The sequence below is a fragment of the Camarhynchus parvulus genome, chromosome 10, assembly GCF_901933205.1.
Source record: "Camarhynchus parvulus chromosome 10, STF_HiC, whole genome shotgun sequence".
NCBI lineage: Eukaryota > Metazoa > Chordata > Aves > Passeriformes > Thraupidae > Camarhynchus > Camarhynchus parvulus.
In genome coordinates, this window is record NC_044580.1 from 9012657 (window position 1) to 9033869 (window position 21213).

Here is a 21213-nt window from a genome sequence, read left to right on the forward strand (position 1 = left end):
AATTCAGAGGAAAAGGGAGAAGGCAGAATATGCAGCTGTCAAGAATTGAGGACACAGATTTATTGAATGAACTCAGCTAAGAATCACAGGTATAGTAGAAATGTGCCCCACTGCATGAGAGGCAGTATCTAAAGTTTTCCTGATCAGCAGTTACCACATAAGAAAGCTGCAACCATTACTGGTTTTTTGTCTTATCCTTGCAACTTTGTTGTTGATCTTCTTTATTAATCTTCTGTATTATATAGGGGCCTGAATCAGGACACAAGCAACATTCTGTGGAAATTGCAAGTTACAGCTCCTGAGAACTATTGTGCCTTTTGCTCTGAGTGGAGGTTGTGTGAATGTTGTTGTTTTGTTTAAATTTAAAAATAATTGGCTTGATTAAAAATATTCTTTGTTTATATCACTTTGGTGCTTTCAATTTGCATGCAGTTTTCTAGAACATTACCTTTGTGTTTGAATTCCTTTGAACTTGGCATATCCTGGGGTGCACTTTCTCTTTGTAGGAAAGGAACATCCTACAGCATCGCAAACAATACTGTCATTTGTCACCAATTCTTGGATGACTTCCAATATCACTTACTTATCTGAATAGAATTTTTCTAGGCTCTAAATCCCCAAACCAAAGTGCCCAGGTAATACTTTCTTTTGGGATGCTGAAATAATAGCTCAATTAGGATTTTAACACTGGAATCAAGGCGTAATATGGTATGTATAGATAAATATCAGTGCACTACCTTTGTTGGCAGGATCCTAAACTCTGTTGGGATCAGCAGTTGTAGTGGGAGTTTCCCTTACTAGAGGTGCACAGCCCACCAGCGTGCCTGCCCATGTCATGTCCTTCACATCTGAAGTTTTGTTCATTTTTAACTCCTCAGCACATCATGTAGAAATTGTCTCCTTCTAAAAGACGGGTGGGGGTGGACAGGTGAGAGTGAGCTTATCAAAAAATTACTGCATCAGTGATGTTGCATGGTTCCTAAACTGCCTTCCAACAGAGCTTCCCATCCCGTGAAGACTGAAGGGCTTCATGTCTGTGTTTGCATCCCCCACTCTGCTGCTTGGGAGCTGGTGGGCAGCCAGAACTGGTCCCTTTCCACTGTGCCCTTGGAGGTGGCATCAGCTTCATAATAGTACTCTGTGTTTAACAGCCACCCAGGGGTCTGCTGAGGTTTTGGGATGTTTTGAAATGAAGGATTGAAGTGCTCTTTCTAGAGACTTTGACAAAAGAGATGAATGAGTGGTGAACAGTACTGGTGGGGCTGGGATCCTTGTATAAAGAAGCAAAGCTGGATCTGTAGCAGTCAAAAACTCAGATAATTGGTGACAGTGTGTCCTGTCCCTCGTCTGCTTCTGCCAGAGTGCAGCTCATGCTGTCATCCACTCGAAGCAGATTGCAGTGTCCTGGAAGTTTGACCAAGCTTCAAAGCTTTCACTATCACAGTGGAGAGCATTGCCCTCAGCAGACATCCATTTGCTTCTCATGTGGAATACAGAGTTTGCAAAGTTAGTTTGTTCTTTTTTACAGAGTTCTGGTCTGCAGACATGTTCTCTAAAGAAGTACCATGAAGTATGATGATAGCTGCTGGCACAGCAAGAGAAGAGACAGTTTAGACTAAACCCATGAATTAAAACAGTTTAGTAGAAAATGTTTAACAGTGCTTTTTAATTTATTGGAAGGAAAACACTGGGTCAGCCCTTTTAAAACTGTATTTTCAAGTGGGTGGCAGAAAACAGTCTGGTATCTTTTCTGCAGGTTCTTTCTGAGTTGACTTTGAGCAGATAAAAGCAATGTATCTCCATTGTTTAAATGTTGTTAAAATATGGGGCTGAAGTTTTGCAATCAATTTCTCATGCAGTGCTTTAAATGGGTGAGAAAGCACCCTAGAGCAGTGTGATGGGTTATGGCTTCTCACCTTGAGGACCTGAGAGACTGGCTGAATACTCCTCTGTGCTAAGTTCTGTGTTAAGATACTGTCTGTCCTTTTGGTACCTCCTGTTTTCTCCCTTTTGAAGAATACCAGCTTAATATATGATATTCTGTATTCCTGAATTATTTAAAAACACAAGGAAAATAATTCATTCTGAATGTTAATTTCAAGAAAGTTCTGCTAGGTTGCCTGTTTGATGCTTTTTATACTCCCTTTCAAAAGAGAGAGTGTGTATGAGAAGGGATCCACCTCAGATCCTGCTCTGGTGAGATGCTGCTCCAGAAAGGAGAATCTTGGTTTTAAAGACCTTATGACTCCATAAGTTCTGTGATCTTCGGCTTCTGTTGCTGTGTTTGAGGTCCAAATCTGTATTTTGAGAGAAGAGAGAATGCTGTAAAGCCATGCGAGCTGCTGTTCAGCCCTGGCACAACTGAAAGCCGGAACTTGCTGCTTGCATCAGCCACGCCCCATCTGTTTCTCCTTGCCACCTTCACCAGCCTTATCAGCCTAGCTAAAATATGAAAAACCTCACCTTATTGCTCAAGCATGGCAAGTTGAGGCTTTCTGAAAATTCAGACTTGTGCTTTTCTGTTGCTAGATGGGTAGCTAGTTCTTATTTCTGCCTCTGTAAACCTAAAAAGACCACAGAGTATTTAATTACACTTTCCAATATGTTACTTCTGTTTAAAGAGAGATGATTTGGGTAATGAGGGCTGTAAACCTGTGCAGAGATGCATAATGGTAAATTTCAACTCACCCACTGGTCCTTTGAGATTGCTTTTATCTTTATCTGAGTTCTAAGCTTTTTTTTTAATAACTATACCCTGCAGATTCTCAATTTCCAATAACTTAAATAACCCATTTATGAAAAAAAAAGCCAAACAATAATTTCATTGATAATCACTTTGCTGAAGATTATTAGTTGTCAATCATTTTGGGCCTAAGTTTGTTATGCCTCAAAGAATAATATTACATAATTTAGACTTGTGAACTTGTTCTTTTGGGAAGTTGAACTAAAAATCAGACTATGGATTTGCAAAAAAATTGAGTTATTCAGAGATTCCTGACATTGCTAACATTAAGAGTGCAAAAGTACTAAGGACCTTATTGATTAAAATTCATATCAAATAGAGTGGGACTTTCTGATGTGACTGAGTGATTTTTATTACATGAGGTTATTTAAAGCATATCTTTCCTGTAGACAAGTAGCTCAATAAAATGCATGATAGCAGGGCAAATGTCAGAAAGTTTCTGTACTTTTCAGAGAGGTGATTTCAGTCTAAATGGCGAAGAGCATTTCCATTGCATTCTCTCTATTTTTATTTCTGGATTTCATTGTCACTCATTGACAATGCCTGGAATTACAAAGATAATGGCATTTAATTCAATGTTGTTAAAGCGCTTTAAGAGCTTCTGGTAAACTGATTTATATGCAGCAGCTGTGGGGTAAACTGCAACAGTAATTGACCCTATTGCCCTTTTCTGGTGGTTCAAGGTGGAGTAACCTCAGGGGAACCTGTTCATTTCTGCCCCACAGTGCAAGATGACTGCAGTCATTGCAAGGAATTCAGGTTTAGGCTTATAAAGATTTGTCACTAGCCACTGGATATCACTGGGCTCAATAAAATCAACAAGCTTATAATTCCTCAGAGCCATCTGACAGTAACCTAATTTAAAAATGCAAATAATAAAAACATCTACCATAACATTAAAAATGTCTTAAAATATTACAGATTCAAGTCACAGGAAAGAGTGCTGATCTTGGAAAGCTTGATGCCAATTATGCGCTTCACTGAATTAAAATGAACTCATATTATTAATAAAGACTCAAATGATCTAGTCTGCTAGTCCAACCTTTCATCACCTCATATTTTCATTAGAAATGAACTTTTCAATTATGAACTGTCTTCCAAAACTTAGTACTGAGTTCCAAAATTAAGTTTTCCAGACTGTGATTCAGTCACACGAACTTAAGTAATACTGAACAATCTTACAGAATTTGACACTGTTACATGTCCTTCTCTCTTGCTGCTTCATGGGTCTTTTCACATTAAGTGATCATCTTGTTCAGGCCACTGACAGTGAAAACTAAATCCAACTGCGTGGGGACTTTTAGAAGAATAAGGCTCAGAAATAATCCAGATATATTCAAAGAGTAATGTCTATCAAAAGCAATATTGAAATCTGAAAATTGAAATGCAGCTGTCAGCTCTTCTGATGACTGCCAGAAGCAGTGAATGGAATGAAAAATATTTGAGAAAGCTTTGTGCCTTTTTTTATATATTTTGAAGAACATTTCCTTATTGGAATATTTTATTCTAATAATCCTAAAGGAAATCCTGTTGATTAAGTTGAGAACATTTGACATGTGAGCCATTCCTGGACTTAGACATATTCTTGTGCTGGGAATTGGTAGATGAGGGTTCTACAGCTAATTTTGCACTTGAATTTTTGTTCAGTGTTGAAAAAAATCTCAGAAAATTTATATTGATATTCAAACTACTTGCAACACTCCTCATTATTTTAACGTCTATTTTTTATCGGAGTACTTTAATACTCCACACCAAACCTGGTGGAATTTGTCTTAGGTGGGTCAGATACTATTAATCTGGGAATTATTTTATTTATAACCAAACTATAGAAAATAAAAATTCGCTCAACTAGTTATCACATGCATTTACACCATACCTGCTATGATGCTTAAGGAATCTTAAAAAACAAATGGAAATATTGGAGTGTTTTGCAAAGAGCTACTCTGTATCAAATGGCTCTGTAGAAGCAGTTGAATTTGCTCTCCCAAAGCAGTTCAAACACTGCATTTGAGCTAAATAGATTTACTGTTAAATTAATAGTGGTCTATAAAGGAGAAAACAAAAAAAGGTCAATTTGGTGTGTTTCTGGAAGTTCCTTTGATCTGAGTTCATGTACACTCATGGAAGTCAAAATTTTTATTGAAAGCTTATTTTTTAATTTGAGTGTTGTATTTTCATTTTTAAAAATAGTAAAAAGATTTGCCAGGAGACTGTAAAAGACTTTGGAAAATATTCAAATACCTATATCCTTAAAAGGTAAGCCAAAAATACAAATGCTGTTTGCCTCAGAGGAAGGTAGTAGGACTATATACATAATGAATATGATCAGAAGTTGGAGAAAGGAAGAAAAAAAACCACCTTAGAACAAAAGCTTTATCTTTACATAGTGATATTAAGTTGCAGGATGTTTAGGTTGGGGGGTGGAAAGGTACTGTAAGAGACACGGCTTCTGTGTTTCCTGCTCCTCCAGCCTCATTCCTAGATATCTCTCCTAGCTGGGAGTTGTTCTTCAACAGAACTTTGTCTTCCTTCTCCTGGATTTTACTCAAGCCTCTCTGCCCAGCAGCCTACTTGCTCACCATTTGTTCTCCTTCTTTCTTCTGGTCCAAGTTTTCTGGGTCTCAAACTGTCTTTTCCCGACATTTACCCAGTTTCTTTTTCATTCCTCCAGCTCCTCTTCTGCCCAGGCTGTTCTCTGAAGGATTGGTGCTCTCCCTGGATATTTGGGTTTGAGAGCTGCCTCTTTGGTGTTGCTTGGACTTAGTAAGGAATGTATTGAAATAGCAGCAAAGACCACTTGCCTTAGTTCAGATTGTTCAACTCAAATTTGGCACTGAGCTGTAATTCTCAGTGCCTTCTCAGGCCCCTGGAGCACATCCAGTACAGACAGAAAGGTTGGGAAATACAAGTCCAGGAAGTACTGGCTGTGCACAGACCACAGGGCTTGAAGTTGGACTTTTTTGAGTGGCTTTTCAATGAGAGAGCAAAAGGCGCAAGATCTCTGCCAACTTGGCAAGTCCTTATTCTAAAGCATGGGACTTTTTAAAGAAAGGTCTTCAGACTCTGAACTTTCTAAGCAAATGCTATTTCCCGTTGCCTTTTTCTCAGGAATGGCTGCAGTATTCTGACTGAAATTTTCCAGGAAATTCAGGCTAGGGGAGACACATCACCCAGATGATTACAGCTTTCTCAATGATGCAAGTGATTGAGAACAGGGTCTTTACTAGGGACACTGTGTCAGCCTTAACTGAATTGTATTCTGCCAGGGAAAGTTTTTTTCTGTCTTTTGCTGCAGGTATTTATTTCTTAATTTTTCTACTTTTAGTACCTGTTTGTTAAGTCTTGTTTTTCTTTTCATCTTTCAGTAAGTAAGCAGTGACATGAAAACACTTGATAGGCAAGTCTGACTTTCACAGTTCCATTTGAAACTCAGCAGAGGAAACTTTGTTATCAGAGTCTTTTCAAGTAAAAATTGTTATTATCTGGGAGGAGCTCAGCTTGATTATTATGTTGCCAAGCTTTGTGCAAAACTGTTTACATTTGCAAGCCAGCAAAATTGATGTAGAATGCTGTCTATATAACCAAGAACTGCATTTTCCCCAGTCTCTTTCAAGATAGAATTTTTCCTGTTGTCTTTATTTCATTAAAAGCCAAATGACTGCCATTATTTATCAGTTATTTTAGAAAATGTTAAAGGTCATATTGGAGAAGATTTTTTTCATCTGAATGTTAAGTTTGTTTATAGCACCTTTGTCCAGAATTTCTGCATTCATGCTGGGAACGCTTGAAATCGCTCCTAGATACAGTTACATTGAAAATATGCATGTGTACATGTTTAAATTAGCTTGTTTCTGCTGTAATGAACACAACTGAGTACAGCAAGCTGGTGTGGCACGTGCTGTTCCACGTGTGGCTGTGCAAAACAGTCAGTGCTCCACTACCTGTGTGAAATATCTGAAACACTATTATGAAAAGATATTAAATACAATAAGTTTCTAATTCCCAGTTATAATTTTTTTTTTCTGTATAACCTTATTTGTCCTTCCCTGGACTTGAATTAGCAAGAAAGCCAAAGTAAGCACAAAGAATTTGGAGGCACAAGGACTGAAAAATCCTTCATGTAACAAGTACAGATTGAAGATTTGGCAATGGGGTACATGAGCATCTGTTCCTAGACACAGCCTCGTGTTTAGGCATGGCTGACAGTGAGTGAGTTTGGTGATACTCCTGGTCTGCAGTTCGGGGGGAGCCACCTAATGGGGGCCAGATCACCTGGCACTGAGTGGCACAAAGTTTCACTGAGACAGAGGAATGAGAGGATGTGGAGGCTGACTCACTTCCCCACAGGGTCCGTATCCTTGAGCTTTTTGGTGGGTTTGTATATTGAAGACAATGCACAAACTTTGTCTGTTCTATACGCCCTGTGTACCTAAATGAAGTGTTCTGTCCTCCAGAATTATTACTAAAAGTTTGTTCCTCTTCTTAGTAGTTGTAACCTCATGAGAGGATCTGCTTTGTTCTGTCTGCATATTGGGTTTTCCTATTATCAAAATGTACTCTAACACCACAATAAATGGAAGATAGAGACTGAAAATGTAGTTTTTTGTATTATAATTTTTTTCAACTTTATAGTGTGGTTTTCTAAAAGGATGAAGGTATTTGGTGACATTTACTGTAAGTGGAAGAAATTGGAACTGGTAAAAGATGTTAACAGAGGATGGGGAGTTTATGCATCATAAACTTTTTCATAATTTAAAGCTTAGCATTTTGGGGCAGTCCATCATATAATTTAATGTCATGATGGCACCAACAGTTAAAATGCATCAGTTCTCATTATGAAATTGTTTGAGCTTTAATAGCAAGTGGCTGTGATGAAAATTTCCAGATCTCCTGGGAAAATGTGGTATGATTCAGGAATGTCTGTCACCCAGTGCTGTCTTATGCTATAGATATTTTTTTCTGAGTAGTAACACTTGTCTGGGATGGCTATGTGAATTACTCCTTAAGAAAAGACATAAAATATTTCTATCATTTATTCGCAATTACTGGTACTAAAACATTTATTGCAGCCTTCACTATTTCAAAGGCACTAAATGAAAATATCTGTGAAAAAGTCCATTATTCACAAAAACTATTTTTGGAGATGTTTATGGTCAATCAATATTTTTTTCTATATCATTTACATTAGAAATGAGTACATGCCTGGAAGATAAAATGTTGTGTAAATTCACGAATTCCCATAGCTGGCAGTGGAAAAAGGAGCATGTAAAGTTTGTAGTATCCCTCTTGCCTCCATTGAGAACTGCTTCTACACACTGAGTTTTTCCTTCTGGACTCATAACTCTGAACTTGCAGACTGATTCTTTGGCTTGGAACTGCCAGCTGATTGGCAGGGGGAAGGGAGTTTATCCATCCATATGCAATGTCAAATAACATCCCAAGATGTCACCTCCTAACATTTTGCTTAAATGCCATGATATTCTAAACAGTGGCCTGAAAAGTGTGCTGAAATGGAGCCATCTGCAAGTTTGCAGACATCTATTAATGGTTACTGCTGATAAATGACAGTGAAAAAATTGCTTGATGAATTGCAACTCTTTCTTAGTATAATACATTCTAAGATCTGCTACTTTCTCTGATAAAGGTTTCTTTTCTGTGAGTGTTTGTGTGCTCTGAGCTGAGTACAGGCACTCTTTCTGCTCTGAAGTGGGTGTTTATGAGTTTACAAATTGCCACAGAACTTTGAGCTGCTGGTTTGTGCAGGACAGGAAGGTCTTTTATCCTGGGGTATGAGCTCGTGGGCAAGGCCCTCTGAGAAAATTGTCAGTTTGTTTGTGACATGGGAAACTTTCCTATGTGTGTTCATACCCTGGTATACCCAACAAGATAAATTGCATTTTTTATACTGAGAGATAAGCACCCTCACCTGTTTATGAGCTGAAAACATGCACAATTACCATAGAATAAGTGATACAAATTAGTTTTCTCTTTAGCAAAGTGTGTATGTGTCTATTTTCTCTCTGATAAAATTGCTTCAGAATGTAGTACTATCAGGCAATTATGGCACTAATATGGGAAAGAAAAGTTTCTCTTTAATCTCTATCAAATGCTATTTATAGAGCAAAGGGATACCAGTTCTAGATTTATTTTTGTAATGCTTTGAAGCATGAGGATGCATGCTTTTTATTCAGTTCTTACTAATAAACTTGTGTTTGTCCTCATTATCCATAGATGTCTAACCTGTCTAGTGGCTGGTATGAATACCTGAAAGAAGAAAATTAAGAACTCACTTTTGTTCCTTCATGCTGATGAAACTCAATGAAATGAACACTTGTTCAAGCAAAACACAAAATAGCAAGTAAATTTTTGAAAGTTCAAATGTATTTAAAATTAAAAATCCTTTCTTCTACTTTTTTCCTTTTGCAGTATTTGCCATCTCTCTTAGAAATCCAAAGAGAATATATTGGTTATCAGGAAATGGATGAATCTGTACCCTCCAGAGGCAGAGCTCAGTTGGGAAAAAATTTCAAGATATGGAGAACAGATATCAATGAACATAAACAATACTGCTGTGAGAAGAGGGAGCTGGGAGTTCCCAATGCTCACGTGAATTCCTACAGTAAGTACAGCTCGAAGGTTAAAGGGGCTCATTTCGGCGGAAAAATCTTTGAATAGTGAATTTTTAAACAAAGTCATTTTTGTAAGTGTTCAATCTGAATCTCAAAGCCAACTTGATCTGTGTAAAATTCAGCCATAGGATATCCTAGAAAGTTCAAAGTGAGGCTTAATGGAATTGCACCTTGATGCAGAAATCTTTGGCATTTTTGTGGCTATTAGTATTTTAGGAGCAATATGGCATTTTAATGAAATCGTTAGGGAGGAAATGAACAGTGTGAATTGGGAAATTCTCTGTTATTTGGCAATACTGAAAAGCAGCTGTGAAACAGACATATTATGCAGGGTTTTGGGGGATTTTTTAATTTAAATAAAAACAAATTCAACTTTTTGTGAAGATCAAATCTTTAAAGAAATACAAATATGAGATGTTTTCATTGGAACAAACAATACATTTAAAAATGAAATTTCTACTTAGAATTGTTAGAAATTAGTTCAGCATTGTTTTGATATATCCTTCTTTTTGTTTTGGCTGGGCTACACTTTGTCAGTCAAATCACTGTCCAGTGAGTGGGGTTTTTTTCCAAATTGGTTAAAGTCTGAATGAGACTAATTTTTACAGCTCAACCTATGACTCTTTATGATATGAGCTCAAGTTCTAGCAGCTAAACATGATTTAGTTTTCGTTGATTGGCATATGATCGGCAGGTATACTGCTTATAATGAAAGTTATAAAAAAAAATTTCCTCCTTTTCTAGGACTATTATCCATACTCATAGTACAGATCTCTGCATTTCAGTTTCAAAAGCAGTGGCCTGTGACCTTTTACTCAGTAAGTGATTTAGCCCAGCTTTGTGTTGTATGTTCTTTTAAACTTCTATTTATTTTAAAACTCCTGAGGGACAAACCATCTGTTTTCAGCCGCTTGAGCACAGTGAATTCTCTGTGTTCTCTTTAGCCATTTTTCATCAGGGGTGCTGTGATGTCAAATCAGTGAGAGTTCAGTAAGGTGCGATAATTTGTGGGAAAGTCACTGAGAGTAGAAAGTTCCAGATTAGTTGATTTCTTGCAGTATTTTCTATCACAACTGTGATTTGAAGGTCTAAAGGAATATTGGTTTTCCATTAGCTGCTTGTGTTTTATTTGTTTCCTATGGGATATATGTTTGATTTTTATAATCTATTTGCATCTGTTATGAAGTGATTATGTATTTAGTACCTCAGGATAAACCAGTAATTACCCTAAAGGTGTCATTGACACTGCACTGTTACGAGTACCGAAAGACCTGTTCTGGTAGGCACAGTGGATAATCTGCTGCCCTTTTTATTAAAGAACCTCAGGCTTTTGTATTTGCTTTTAACAGCCAAATATGTTTGGAAAACCCTTTTTGCCTCACGGTTAGTATTATGTTCTGCATTGTTATCTCTACCTTTTAATTATGTCTCCTATGTGTGCTCTCCCGTGCAACTGCAGCCCTGCTCCTGCTTTAGATCCCCCTAGTGTACAAACATAGGAAAACGCTTTTGGAAGGCAGTTACACCTTAGGATGTCCATTAGCATTTCCCAAAGCAATTTGTGTCCTTTCTTGTGTGACAGAGATATCGATCAAATGCCTGGTGAGCTAAATGGTCGCAGCTTAATCATGTAAACTTGCGGATTGAGGATTCTACTGCTGGAAGTCAGTGCTGTAATATTTCTCTACCCCTGACACAGAAATCAGCTGATTTTTCCAAGCTCTGTGCCATAGAACAAGATATAATTATGGAATTCTTAAGAGATTTTGTTACTGTATTTTTTTCTGGCTGCTTGTAGCTACTGTAGCCTGTGCAGACTTGCCTTTCCCATCTTTTCGGTTAGCTGTTCTGAGAAGGGAAAAATCCTTCCTGCTGCTAAGCATGTTATTTGCAGGGATGATCTATCTGTAGAGTTCTGAGGAAAAGTCAAATGACAATATGTCAGCTTTGCAGTTCTGGAGAAATTATCCCACATTACCTTGGCAGTGGTAATAGTTTACAATGTTCATGGGCTGTAATGGGCTGTTTGCCTTAAAGGGCTTTGACAGTTTTGCTGAACTTAACATGTACTCAGCTAAGGGATGATCTTTCTTCACTACATCACTTGCAGTTTGAATAGGTCACATTTTGATAAGATGTGTTTGATTTACTGTGAAACTGCTGTATAAAACCTCCTTTTTGCTTACATATTTCTCAAAAGCTTCACTGTATTATTCTGAGAGCAAATACCTAATTATTTGCTGCTGAAAGCCATGTAAGAACACCTCTCTATTTCTGAAATCCTTTGGTGATATCTGCCACTCTGAGTTTACATCCAAAATGAATAATGCAATGGAAAGTAATTTCATTTTGTGGGTTGGTTGTGCTGGAGTTTAGCTTCATCATAAAACAAAACAAAACAAAAGTCAGAGCCTGGTGGGGGAGGTGTTTGTTGGGGGGCTGTTGTCAGTGGCTTGTTTGATTCCATTATATCCAGGTGTGGAACTGAGCATTTGCTGATGCTATTGATATCAGGTCAAGCTGTACAGGTACTTCTAAACCTTTCAAACACAGGCCTCCTGAGAGAGTGCCTCTGAAATAGTTCCTTCTTACAATGATATTTCTTCCAATTACGTATTGCAGAAGATAATATTTAAAAGAAAAAACACTGCTGCCATGATGGATGAAGCTTGCCTGTCCTCCTCTGACCAGTATCACCAGATATGATTTGTAGAACTGCCAGGAAGAGATGTTTTTGGCTAAGAGTTGCACTGCAGAATGGTCTGGGCTATTCTGCAGGATTTTTGGATGTCTCTTACAGTTGTGTTCAGGGAGGAAATGTTGGTTTTGACAGGGCAGGCCAGCACAATGAGGTGATGAAACATCAGCACCATAGTGTCGGTGATTTTAACACCTCTACCAGGATCCTTGTATCGAGTTTAAGGCCTATAAAAGTTTGTGTAAAGAGGAAAAAAAAAAGCAAAATTAAGAAAATATGTTTAAGAACATCTACTGTCATGTAAAATTTCTCTGATGGTGGATATAAGGTTAATAAAAGACTCTTCACAAATAAGCATTTGAAGCAAAGTTGTCTGAAGCTGTAATGACAATACTAAGCTCCAGAATGGCTCACTTTGTTTGCCATTATGATGATCTTAACTGGATGCCACCATACTGGGAACATGAATGATGAAAAATAATGCTGTGTGAACATGCTGCTCAAGAGGAGGTGATAGATATTGTAATGCTTAAGGAAAGGTATTGAAGAAAGTAATGAAATAGCTTTACAACAGAGAGTAAACTGTTTCCCTGAGTTGGTATATAAAGCCCATGCATAGCTCTTTGGCTATGTCTTTGGCTATCCACCAGTTGGCAAAGCTACTTGTGAATCATAGCTCTTTGTTTTTACATCTATATAAAGTCCATATCCCGACTCCTTAGTCTGCAAGCAGTGCAGCTGAGCAGATCAGACCCGTTGTCTGAGCATCTGACAGTGCCCATAAAGTATCATAAGAAAATGATGATAATTCTGTTCCACCTGTTGTTTGGCTCTAAAAGGGGAATTTTCTTCGATTGGGCCTTCAGCCATCCATGCTTATGTTTGAGAAATGGTAACAGACATTCTGTTTATCACTTGTGATAGTTGCCCATATGCCATGTGTGAGGTGTCAGGTGGAAGCATCCTTACTTCTCTGTATCATAGCAAGAAACACAGTGAATTTCAACCTGGCTGAATTCAGAACCCACAGGGTATGTTCATTTGGCCAGAGGGCATCCCATTAAGTGGCATAAGGAAAGTCTCTTTCAATTGCTAAAGACCTTTCTTGCTGTAATCCCTGCTGCTCCTGGGAATTGGATTTGGGAAGTTAAACCAAACCTTTTTCTGGCAGCTCTGTGACAATGCCTCCGGGGCTGCTAATGTATTAGGGAAAAATTCTGCCAAGCTTTCTACAATGTAACATTTTTGTTCATAAATATACCAGCTGGTTTTAATGACACTTGTGAGATATTGATGCAGAAAGTCAGAGTGGCAGAATCTTTATTCGTGGGTGGCAGCTCATGAACAGCTTTAATTCCAGCTGCTTAGAAAGGAACAAGAAATGTCTGAAGTTAGACATGAGTCAGAAAGTTTTTGCAGTTACTTGAAACACCTGACTTTCCCTTCCACTTTCATGACATCCCTAGTGATCTGATATTTGCTATACCAGGCAGCTCATCCCTGTGAGCTGATGGGTGAATTCTTCATCTCTATGTCCATTCACAGTTCTGCACCTGTTTCAGTTTTGGACATATCTAGTGTTGATATTTCCTCTTGATGGGCAGTTTTGCTCCATATTAGTCTAGCACTTCCATAGTCATCAGGAGTCTCTACCCTTGGTAAGAGATGACTTAGCTGTCATGAATAACAAGCTGTCATGTTTATCAAGCTGTCCTTGATAAACAATCAGTAAAGAACACATCAGCTGCTGGCATCTTGCTTTATCCTGTTGAATCATATAGGGAAAATTTTAAATGTAGCAAACATTAATTAATGCCTGTCTTTGCTGGGTTTATTATCCATTTCAATTTTCATGATAGGGCTGCATCTGAGTGAACGGGATATTTCCAATCTGAAAATGACTACTGAGATTCATGTGTTTGCTTTCATTCCCTCTGTGTGTCTGCCTCTGCTCACCATTCTTTCATAACAAAGCTGTCCCCAGCTTGCTTTTTAGTGTTTCAGATCACATAAAGGTGCTGACATTCAACACAGAGATAGTACATTTGTTTATTTTTCAGTTTACTGAATGCATCTCCCAACATAAATTTTAGTAGGTGAAAAAGATAACGGAGAATATTGAGCATAAGAGAAACAGCGTTACAGCAAGTGAGTTCACACAATCGCTTGTACCATAGCTAATGGGATGCCCTTGCAGATATGCTGACAAAAGGGCTGTTTTAAGTTCTGCCCTAGTTGTGCTACCACAAGCCATGCTGACTGCAGGGTGACAGCCTCCAAACTCTGCAGGCAAATGCTCAAAGGGCAAGGGCAAACCACAGTTACCTACTGCAGTGACTTGCAGCTGCAGCCATTGATTTCCTGGTGCAAATGAGAAATTACATCAGATGAGCTTTGTGCTAGAGACTTGATTAAATTGAATGCTGCACTAGACAGAAAGGTTTACAGTGATGTTAGTTTTCTAAGAAAATGTAGCACGAAAGTCTAGGCTGTACCTCTGTCAGTTGAATCTGACAGCATTGGTCTGCCAGAAAAACTTCTGAAGGTAAAGATTCCAGTCTGATGTACTTTGTTTACATTGAGCTTATGGTTGTTTAAAATCTGGGTTTGGTGCTGCATATGTTTGGATTGAGCAATCTGAGTTCTGGTATTTCAGATCTTAACACTGATTTAGCTTCTTATTACATATGCACAATCCACCAAGTGCACATTCCAGTCTAGGTGCTGTAAATTAGCTACAGTATATGAATCTCAGCATGTAATGTGATAGCATTTTATTCATGTTGGAAGTAATGACTGCATTATGTATTTCATGCCCAAAGAGAAATAGCGTGACTTCAGGCAACAGAAATTAACAGTATGAAGCATTATTGTTTGTGATGTTGTTGATGTTTTAATTGCTGATCATTAATCTGTGTTCTTCAACTCCAGTCTTGGTGAAATTATAATTAGTCCAGTGTGTTTTGCTGAAATGTAGAAAACAATCAGTCTGCCACTAATGATAGGGCACGTGGGACTCTGAAACTGAGTATTAAGTCAGTACTTCTGTCCCACAGTGCATAATTTTTTTAATATTTATATTTCTAGAGCAAAATGTACTTTTTGGGAGAATAACTTGCATTAAAGAAAACTTACAGAATTGAAGAAAATTCAAACAAAATCTTGGACATTTTATTTATTTCCATCTAATGAGATAATGATGTAATTCCTGTGCTACAGTACAGTGGAAAAATCTTTGGACATACATTTTTCTGGAAATGTAAATAATGTCATAGTTGATCCTAAGTGTGGCCTTTACTCTCTCATATGCATGCTTGCCTACTCAATTAGAAGTACATATGCTCCACTTATTGTACTACTTTTTTATTCAGGCAAAGATGAATTTAATCACAAGTTGATTCTCATCATAATGCATGTGCACATGAGCATTCCTGAATTTTAAAACTGTGCACATGTTCCAGGACTATTTATGTTGTCAATCCAAATGTAGCTCTCCTCTAACACCGTATCACATTCACTTACATCAATGGAAAAGGAGTTGAAAAACTGCAAATTTGTTGTATGCCTGTGCAACTTGGTCAATATCAAAGATGTTCTCAGAGGAGTATTGAAGGGCTGTAAGGCAGCAGTTATGATTTTGCATTGTCTGTAGTGGCTGGGGTTAGCCTCTGTGGGAAAGATGCTCCAGCAAACCAAGGTATGGCTGTAAACTTCCAAAACTGAGCTGATAGAAATCCAAGTGTGGAAGATCCTTATTTTATTCAGCTTACCTGAAATCAACTGGAAACAGGTTTTAATTCAACAAAAAAAAAGAGCCCTTCAGAGGTGACTGATGAGTGTTCAACTGAGAGCTTTTCACACTGTAAATACAACGCTTCAAGTGCACTGAGCTCACGCTGCTACATTTTGCCTTTAAAGCATCTATAACCTGGTCTGGGTTGAGATGAGGTCAGTGAGATATTGCCACCTGCTACAGGAGGCTTTTAATGAGGCAGGGCCCAGCTCTCATTTGACATAAATCTGGTTCTAAATAATTTATCCTGACTAGGAATCAATCCTCTTTTGTTTAAAGAATAAACTTATTTCTTATTTAATACCAACTCTGTAAAATTCCACTAAGCTACTTTCTCCAGGAAAAAAAAATTGTATTCTGGTTTAGCAGAGAACCAAACAAGTGTTTATTGAGAAACCATTTTGTATAATTCTAAACCCAGATGTTTCCACATTAATCTCTATAATCAGTGATGACATCCCTGTTGCCACAAGACACATGAATGTCAAGCTCTAATGACTGATGTGTTCTGATTAAAAGTGTCAAGAGAGGGGAGCAAATTGCCTTGGCTATTGTGTGACTTAGGAATTGTTGAAAGTTGCCCACTGTTGGTGTTAATCCATGCCAGCTGAAAAAAGATTGAGATTAGGTAGCTCTTCAAATGAAAATTGTTGTTGTAGCAGACCTTGACAGACATATGTCTTTTGCTGGTGTTATTGAGACAACACTCATTTCATTCATTCATTCAGTATTATCATGCTGATTATAGGTCCTGCAGAACACCTACATAACCTAATCAGTTCTTTCCTTCCTTGGCAAGTCCATTTTTTGTGTTTCTGTGTGATTACCCAGCTCCCTGAGTGCTGAGCAGTGCCATTTCTCAGCGGGATGTGACATTGCTTTTAATAAGATACACTTCAAAGCATTGTGCCACACCACACCAAATATCACTTGAAAACAGCATAAAACCTTTCACTTTCATTTCTTTGCTTTTCATTTTTTTACACCTTATCTTGGAAGCATTACAGGCAACCAGCTTTTTGGCTTTCATGCCTGTCTGCAGATGTAAGTGCAACAATGCTAATGCCAAAATGACTAAAGAATCAGAATGAAAAAGTCCCTGAATGGAGAAAGGGTGGGAGGGAAGCAGGAAAATGAGCAAAGAAGAAGATGAAAAGGGAGCACTGAGGAGAAAAACTATTTCTTAATTACACTATGAACTTTCTCTTGTGAATCTTGGATCTCACCCTAATTAAAGTAATTGGCATATAGCAGTGTGATACAGATGGAATTCAGTCACATTCTGTACTGGGCAAAGAAGCTTTACATTTGCATTTGCTAGCTAGCTTGGAAAAAAGCTCTTTTTTTTCCTCTTCCATTATGTGCAAAAGGAAGAAGGGGATTACATGGCTGTTAAGAAAGAGAAGGCACGTGAATGCAAATATCTGAATTTTTCTTTAGGCTCAGTATGTTCACCTTGCATTCAGAAGGAGTTAGAGCTCCTGCAGGGATGTTCCTTTGGTAAATCCTCAATATATCTTAGACTATGTCATTATTCCGGGGAGCCTAGTCTGGAAGTGTTGAAATAAAGTACCATGAAAAGGTTAAAAATTGACTGAAGTATAATGCAGGACAAATAAAATAACTTATCCATAACTAAACCTGCAGGAAACACCAAACCTGCGGGAAACAAGAGCCATGATCCAAGAAGTAAGAATAGGAAAACATGATAAATCAAACTACAAATCCAAAGAACAACTTTGCTTGAAATTTGTGTTCGTTAACATAAGATCCCTTCAAACTCAGCTTGTCCTATGGTTCTGTGAAAATACCCACCCATAGTTGCCCTTACTCACATAAACCTCTTCCTCATTGTGTGTGAGTGGCAAAATAAGTGTGCACTGTATATTTAAACAGATGAGGCTGCAAAGGCAATGACCAGAGCTTTAGGCTGTTACACATATGGGAAATATCAAACTTGTATTGTTCCAAGTGTGTAAAAATGAGCACCTGGCATAATGGAGGTCTGCTAGCGCTGTGGATCCTCCATTTAACACCCATCTCTGCAGTTATGAAATGAAATCAAATACCTCAGCTTGGTGTGGGGACCAGCTTATTGCGCAGGGTGAAAGAACCCTGATTTGGGGTCAACAGAAGTAGACAGGAATAGCTGGGGACTAACATACTTCGGTCACCTCTGTCCATGAGTTAAAGACAGAAACTGTGACCAAAACCACAGGACAGTTTCTTGGTAAAAGAGGATCATTCTCACAAGTCACAGTACCCTTTTACTTCCCCTTTTAACAACATTTAGGACAACACGGTGAATCTTTTGAAAGGTAAGGAATTTGAATATGAGTTTGCTCCTTTATTTTCATCCTGTCACCTGTGCAGGGCAGAAATGCCAGGAACTGCACTCTTGTCTCCTGTCCTTGTCAGCTCTTCTGTCTTTGCAAGCAAAGAAAACCTTAGCTTTTTCTTCTTCCACTGAGCCATTGTCAGTTTTTGATTTCCTTGAACCTGTTGTGAGATCAAAGGAAGGGGTCACTGGATGGGAGATCTGCTGCAGTGCAAGCTCAGCAATGGAAAGCTAGCAGAGTAGCACAGGTTGCCTGTGCTCCATGACCCTTCTTCTTTGAGGTGAGGTCAGCCACTTGACCCTGCCATAGATGTACAAAGCTGAAAGGAGAGCTTGCGCTGGAGTGCCTTGAAGGAGGGTCAGCTCTCCACCTTTCTCACTAGGAGCTCTGCTGAAACCTAGTGCAGCTAACCCCTAACCAGGGGTTTAATTAAAATTACACTAATCTAACAAGATACAAATTCTGATTAAGAGGTAAAAATCTGTGTGTAAATCTATTCTCTCAAATGCTATTCCTTATTAAATGTTTCTAGACTTTTTTTTTTGATGAAGGAGAGCCCATGGTGATTAGTGGTAGATCTCTGTGTAAGTTTAGTGTATTTCCTAGGTCTAACTATTTGTTAGAGCTGCAGATAGGTTTAAACTCATTTGGAGCCGGGGAGACACAGACTCAAGTTACTTTTATATGTGTTTTTCTGGCCTGAAACTGTATATACAGGTGAGATTTTGCTTGTGACCATGCTGTGCTGATTCCATGGTTGGCACCAAAAGTTGTTTTGTTTTAAGAAGTTTGAACTGAGTTGAATAGTTGCTACTAGGATGCTCCATGCTACTTAAAGGAATTAGTTACTGATTGATTTGTGGTCTGTTGTTGCAGTTGCCTTGGCTTGGGCATCTACATGGATAAGCAAATCATGTTTATTATGTGCAAAGTGAGTGTGTAACATTTCATAGGCTGGGTCAGGTAGATGTTGGAATGTTTGGATTTTTTGTTTTGTTGCTTTTTAAAGATACTGTTTTTATGGAACTCAGAGTTCTGAATTGAGGCAGAAAGCTGTGAGGTGAACAGATGGCGCTCTTAGAGCACCATTTCCTGTTGTCCTTTTGTGTGTCTGACAGGTCTGGTACTTTATGGGGGGAAAAGTTATAATTTTTTTTAAGTTAGGAAAATAAGTCCAATGAATCCTGCTAAAAGGCAGCCTCATACTGTTGTCATTAATGGCTTCCCCTGAGAAACTGGCAAATTGATAAATTAAGCTTTCCCTCTGTGACAGCCTTTCACACACTCAAGATGTAGCCCTACTTTAGTCTTCAGCAGCAGTAAATCAATCTACTATAGAAATACTTTGCTTTTCCTACCCAGGTACAAAATATATCAAGAGACTTGGTGCGTCAGTTCTCTGTGTTTAGCTCTAAGTCATTTTGGCAATCACAGGAGGCATAAATTTTGTATTTATGTTGAAATGCATCCCTAATTGAGATGTCTATATTGCTTCAAGCCTCTCTTCTTGAAAACCAATTAATAAATTTCACACTAGAACACAGTCTTTTTATTAAGACTCAATTAAGGAAGATATAATGAGGCCAAACTAGGTGAAGCTTTTAGTGTGTATTATACACAGCAGATCTTGAAAGATAGATACAAAGTCAAATCTCACTTTGAACCTGCTTTCATCTAACAGCAGTAAAAAGTCCTATATGGTGCCTGTACCAACAAGAGGTTCATAAATAAAAAAACTAAGCAAACTAAAATTACCATCCACAAGTAAGAGCTGAATCTTAGTTTTTCTCTCTTGTGAACATAGGAAACTGATCCTTTTGTTTCAAACTTTTTTAATAAAAATGGATGTCTTATTAACTATTACCAGTTGCTACTAGATAATTATAACTTGCCTGCACTGCCTTTTTTTATCTCCTCCATATGCAAAGACTGTTTAAACAGAGTTGTTTAGCCAAATTATCTTGATATAAATATCAAGATGTAGTATAGTTTCTCAACCTTGCTCTTGTTCTAAAGGGATTAATTCCTCCCTAAAATGTGGTCTTTTGAAGACATGACATTGAACATTAGCCTAAACACAAAAAAGGCATGACATTGTCAGAAGCATAAAGAACCTGAGCCTACAGGATACTAGGTGCCAGAATAACTTGAAATTTTCAAAGGGCTTATGACTATGTGTAAGTTTATTGATCTTAGCATCGTGGATGCAGTGATAATTATCATTGATTATAGTTCTTTGATAATTAATGGGAGACTTTAGGTGCAAAAGTTCTTGTGTATATCAGTGGAGGTGTTGCCTTAAAAGTGTCTGAAGACATGGTTCTTAATTTCTCTTATTTGAGGAAAAAGTAAAATCACATGCATTAAAAATTCTTTTGAAAATATATAATGCATATATACATTGCTAATGAGGATCACTGGAGTGAAACTAGGATAGGTGTAAATCCATTTGCAAGTATATAACTTAAGAGAATTTACTTTAAGGACACTATTAAAAGCAATTAAAAAGAAATAAAAATAGTAAGGAAAGTTCAAAAATGTCTCAGTCAGTATAGCAAAATGAGTTTTGTTGATAAATACTGAAAGGGCTGTAGAAGGAGTAGGAAAAACTTTCATCACAGCTTTCTGACAATATCGAATAATCTATTTAGGAAGATTTGAAAGAAAGCACTTTGGCCAGATTCCTGAGGTACTGTTGTTTTGTCCTGTTTCATTATACATTTTAGAAAGTTTAATTATTTTACCCAAGCCCTAATTTGATATTGACTTATTGTTAGAACTCTTAATGACATATAATGGGAGCAGTATCACAATGTTTTGGGCCATTTTTAGATAAGTGAACCCAGACTGAAGCAGTTCTTTCAAATACCATTATGGAAGGACACTTTCCAAGACGATGTGTGTGGCTGCAAAGAAAGAGGAAAACAGGATTTTGGAGTTTATCATTAAATAAACTTCGCATTTTCAAGTGCATGTTCATTTAATTGTTGGATTTAGCTGGAGTTTAGTCC